The following is a 6,000-nucleotide window of genomic DNA, read 5'->3' on the forward strand; positions in this document are numbered from 1 at the left end:
ACAAAAGAGGACCTCTCTTGGGTAGCTGCTGTTAAGAAAGTCTACCATTATCTGCCTTTACGTTACCATTGACTCACCTTGTTTCCCAGAACAGTGCTGCTATGATGCCATAATAGGCTTCTATTCCTGTAGTAGTCTTTTTGTGGGTGATGAACAGTGAGTTAGGGGCTACAAGAGACTGGTGGACAGTGACCTCCCTTTAGAAAGAGCCTGCCCCCTTATATCACTCAGTTCCCTAAATTCCCTGCTACAGCCATCATAAGCCAATTACTATTGCCTTTAGAGAAACATACTCCCTAGGCTATTTTTAATTTTACCTTAATATTATATCTATTAGGTCCTTTAGGAGGTGGTGAAATCAGTGTCAAATGGGAGAGCATAAGTCCCCACTGAAGAAACAGGAACAGCTCAGCCCTATCAAATATAGTGGCCCCTCACTACTATTGTGACTGTCCCTTTGATTTTGTCTCAGAATAAGATGAAACATGTGCATCAAAGACAGTGGAAATTAGATAATCTCCTGGCTGCAATAGACCAAGCACCTTTCTTTTAAGCTTTTTTCCCCCACAGAAATTAAGGTCAGTTGTACTCTAAACTAGATTATAAGTTGGGGTTGTACAATATGTGCCTGAAAGTGATCAGATCCAATCAAAGTGCCACCTTGGATTTGAAATATCATTCCATGAAGCATCATAGCATGGACTGGGCTTGTCCTTATAGAAAGACAGAACCTTCCTCTTGTCACATTTGTCCAGGGACTAGTCAACATAAGGAAGCTTTTCCATGCCTGGGAAGAAAGCTAACTGGGGAAAATCTCCCTACAGAGGACCAGAGCTAACAAAGACCTTGGCTCTGAAGCCAGGCCGCTTCCTCTCCTTAGACCATACATTCACACTCGCTTTGATTCAGTCAAATCTATCTGTAAAATGGGGTTACTATTGTGCATAATCGTGTTTTTGTAAGTGTATGATAATTCATTACTTGTAAAGCACTTGAAATCACACTTTGGGCATGGTGGTTCACGCCCACAATCTCAGCACTCTGGGAACTAAGGCAGGAAGACTGCATGGATTTCAAGGCTCCCTTGGGCCACTTAGTGAGTACAAGGCCAGCTAGGGCTACATGGTAAGTTACTGTCTCAAAGCTACCAGAAAAAAAATAATAAGACTTAACTTGGTGTAGAGTAAGGATTAATGAAGGATTAATGATTGTGACTTCCATGCCATGTGATGGAGGTGCATAGGGAGCTGTGGGGCTAACTACATGAATCTATAAATGTGTCCCTGTCTCAGAGAGTGCCCATGCTAAACAAAATCTCACTACTGAAATATCTATATGTGTACAATGGTTGTAGTTCCTGTCAGTCAAAATATGTTTCCGAAGTCTCCCTTTCATAATTAAAATGTTCAAGTATTGTTCAGAGTCTTCTACTTCAAGATGGAGTAAGTAGCACTGTATTTATCATCCCATCTCAAAAAGTTGAAAAATATGCATATCCAAAAATATGTATGCACAGAGAGAAATGGCCTTAAAGAAACTGAATATTCGGCAACAAAGGACACATGTGAAACACACAAAGGGAGCCTTATGTCTGCCCCAGCTCATTACCTGGGAAGAGATTTCACAATGAGAAGACACGGGTTAGCTTGAGGTGGGGAAGACAAATTTCAATCATGTGATCATGTATCTGTCGGAAGACTTTTCCCAGAGGATGTAAGTAATTCTAAAAAGTAAATAACTAAAACAGCCTATCCAAAGTGGAGGTGTGGTTAAAATATTTGAATAGATGCTTTACAAAAAGATATATTTCACATCAATTAAGAGACAAAATTCTGCTCAAAATTGAATATTGTAGAAGGTGGGGAGGAAAGAATGCAAAAACTAGAGGAGGAGGAGGAAGAGGAGGAGGAGGAAAGCCCAGAGACTCCTCCTTCTGAAATGACACAGCTGTCACACCCAGGAACTCACAGATGCTCTAGGGCCATCAACATCCAATCAGGGATGGGGAAGGGCACTTGAGGCCCCATCATTCTTGAAGAGTCATTGGTTGCTGGAAGAAGAAGAGTCATTTTTTCTTCTTCTTGATGTAGCCACTAGTAAGACTTGGTCCATTTCCACTTAAAATCAAAACACAAAAGCAACACCAAGCTTAGGCAAGGGACCCAGATCATGAAAATAAAAGCATGGAAGTAGGAGGGGGCCTGATGGGAAGAAGAAGAAAAGATTCAGTAGGGAATGGGAAGAGGGAATGGGAAGAGAGCAATTTGGGATGAAAATTATAAAAACAAAACAAAAAACTGAACACATTGAATACATGTATGAAGGTTTATAAATGATAAAAAAAAGTTCAAGATCACTTCATCTTCAGGAAACATAAATCAGCATCACAGTGGGATACTACCGCACAGTATTAAAATGGCTAAAATAAGAAAGAACAACCATAGCAACAGCGGACAAGGGTACAGAGCTGATTAGAACTCCTGTTTGCTGCTGGCTACAGTACAAATTGCCATTTGGGGATACAGTTGGGCAGAGTGTTTTGTTAATAAACACATATACACTATAATCCAGATACTCTACTCCTCAGAATCTACGCAGAAGAGATAAAAATGTGTACTCACAAAAACCCGTACACAGGGCTGCAGAGGTAGCTTGGTGCACAAAAGCACTTGCCACCAAGTATGAAGACTCAAGTTCAATCCATCATGACACGATGGAAGGAAAGGACCGACATGCAAAACCAATCTGACTTCCACACATGTGTACACATGCAATGAAGTAAGCAAATAAATGTAGTTTTAAAAACTTGTACATGAAACATGCATTAACTAAGACCTAGAAATATCCCAAATGTGTGTTAATGATAAAGTGTTAAACGGTGTGTCCAACCCAAATGATGTTGTACTGACCTGAAATACTGCTGGACTTTGAGACACAAATAACATGGACAAATCTCAAGGCTATTACCCTAAATGAGAAAGGCCAGCACTCAGTTGAGTGCTTGATCCCACTTTGCACTAAATTATAGAAGATGGCAATGGTCTAGAAAGACAGACAACAGAAACTTTCTGGGGGGCAGGAGGTAGTCAGGAGCAAAAGTGAGATGTCAGCACAAAGAAGGTTGTGGTGCTGAGGTGTGCACTATTTTTTTTTTAATCATAGGGTGGTTTAGGGACACATAAACATTCTACAGTCCATCAAATTGTATACTTACATGTGGGTAATACGCTGTATTAAATAAGATGCCAAATACATTTGCTTCTGTCTCTAGCCCTCTTGCCATCTTGCACTGTATTTACACTAGTATGGCCCAAACAGTGCTTTCTACAGAGGCCAATGAATCCTGCCTCCTAGGTGAGAAGGCTTCCTTGCACCCATATTTTCCCAAATGCAGACATACTCAACCCTTTAGACACCTAGGCAGGAGAATCAGCTTGTCTACAGCACCAACTGACAGCTCAACCCTATGAGCAGCAGCTTAACCTCTGGGCCGCTAGTCGTCTCCAAATGGGGTGTGTTTACAATGCTCCTCTTACCAGGCTCTTCCCAGTGAAAACACTTTCCCAGGGCTGAGAACCATGAAAAACACACACGGTAACTCAGTTAACCCTACCAAGCAACTCTATATACATTTTACATCTACTCATTTCTCATAGGATAGAGAAGTAATCCTATTATTTTTGTAAACTTCATTTTTCATTTTATTTGTGCATTTTGTGTGAGAGAGTATATACCATTTGTGTGAGTGGCCACGGGGCTGAAGCTATAGTAAGCCACCGGAAGTGAGCACCGGGAACTAAGCCTGGGTCCCGTGCAAGGGCATCATGGGCGCTTAACCACTGAGCCATATCTCCAGCCTGGTATGTTTGTTCTTTATCGACTTTGCTGGAGAAGTCATCAGATGTTGATTTAAGGATTGTCCACAAAAGCACTGACAGCTAGAAAGCTCTCAATCCTCCTTACTTGCCAAGGAGAGGAATCCCACAGAGGAAAGGCTCATCCCGGCACTCACTCCACCCCCACGCCCCAAGGATGCCTTTGGCAACTTCCTTCTCTTAGAGAAGACTCTCTAGAACTCCCACTCACACCTTCTCGAGCTCAGGGAAACGATGCAGGAGAGTTTCCTCTCCAGGCACTCCCAGCTCCCTTCTTAATTCCCTACAGATTTCTACCTCTGCCTGCTTCATTGCTATGGGCCACAGGGAGAGAAAGGATGGACAGGACAAAATTCCTTCCAGTGCTCTATCTTCCTGTGTCAGTCTGAGTTCTCCAGAGAAACAAAATCCCGCCACCTGCTGCCTGAAGGCCTAAGAAAGTCAGTGCTGTTGTTAGAAGGCCTGAAAGCTGCAGAGCAGCTGGGGTAGATTCTGGCAGGATCCCAGGCCTGGACAGCAGGTGTGCCTAAGGATGGACGACCAGTGTCCTCCTAGCTCATGCAGTTAGGCAGTGCTAATTCAACTTTCATCTACCTTTTGTTCTCTTCGGGCCCTCAACAGATCAGATGATGCACACCACATGGGGAGGGCCATCTGCTTCATAAAAATCAGCCCACCAATTTAAATGCTAATTTCTTCTGGAAACTCCCGGAAATACTGTCTTACTAGCTATTTATGCTACCATCCCATGACCCCAGTCAAGTTGACATGTACAGAATGAACCATCACAATCAATAACTGAGTTCCCTAATTCTTTCCTCTGACTTCCAATTTTAAAACAATGCAGAGAAAGCCGATTCTGCGTCGCACCCAGGCACAGGCACGGCCCTCTGCTAGGCAGCCCAACTTCGGCTTCTTCAATCCCACACCCTTGTATATGGTTCCCTCTTATGTTTGCCTTGGAGTGTCTCCCAGATGCAAACCATGGAGGGTATTCTCTGAGGAGGGCAAGCTCTGACTGCATAGCCTCTGCTGGTTTTGTTGTTGTTGTTGTTGTTGTGTTTTTTTTTAAAGCCATTCTCCCTTTGCTCACGTGTCTGCAGAGCAGCTCAGGACCACTCAGTGGTGGCTCCAACCTCCTCAATGGCCTGCACTGTGGGAGCTGCTGACCAGTCCTCATGGCTGGCTGGGCGCTCCAGTCCTCGGTAGGGAACTGCTGGATGGGTACAAGGGCACCTGCACACCCTCAGACCAGTCTGTCACCTCTGGCTGCACAGTGGTGAACTCAGGAGCTAGCGCAGTCCATTCGCCCTGGAATTCCTCCTTGGTCACTGCCTTCTCAGCAGCAGCCTGCTCCTCCTTCTCAGTCTCCGCTGGGTCTCTATAGAAGTAAGGATCAGGCGTAATCTCCCGTGGGTGCTCACGGGAGATGGCGCTACGCATGCGTAGTACTTCACAGCCAACATCCAGCACATTTGACCAATTGAGTGAGCTCCCTTGTTGTTGCATGGGATGGCAATGTCCACATAGGGCAGGGGTGAATCCATGTTGCGGAAGAGCGAAGGTGGGCAGGTTGACGTAAGAGGGCCTGTGAGGGGCTGGTGGCCAGCCCTGGGGTCAGTCACCACTAGAAGTCGTGGCTCCCTCAAGGCTGCTTGCACCTGGTTGGTGAAGGTGGCAGGTGCTAAGCAGCTTGCAATGGGAGTGGCTCCCTGAACCTGGGAGAAGCTGTTGCTTGCAGCTCAGGCTATGGTTGGCCCTGCTGCAGTCAGCATCATCTCCTCAAGGAACACTAGCCAGCGAGCTGTGCTGAAGTTTGCTGCGGCGTCTGGAGCCTCCGCTGGTGTTAACGCAGGCTGTCTTTGTTCAGTTAGACACAAGGCACTGATACTAGGTGGCACGGCGGTGGTGTGGGGAGGTTGTCTTGCAGCAGGTGGGTTTATTCCGGTGAGTCACTAGAGGTCTCAACCAACTTGTGAGCTCACGAGTTTAAGGATCTTGCTTTTAACTTCGGAGGGATTCTGTGAGGAAGAAAGCAGGGGGCTCTTCTTCCTGGAGCCTGGCTAGCAAATGCCATCACCATGATGCTTCTGAATTACCTGAGGAGCTTCTGAGATGAGACCCG

Source organism: Acomys minous (assembly GCF_964271855.1).
Source record: "Acomys minous genome assembly, chromosome: 16".
Lineage (NCBI taxonomy): Eukaryota > Metazoa > Chordata > Mammalia > Rodentia > Muridae > Acomys > Acomys minous.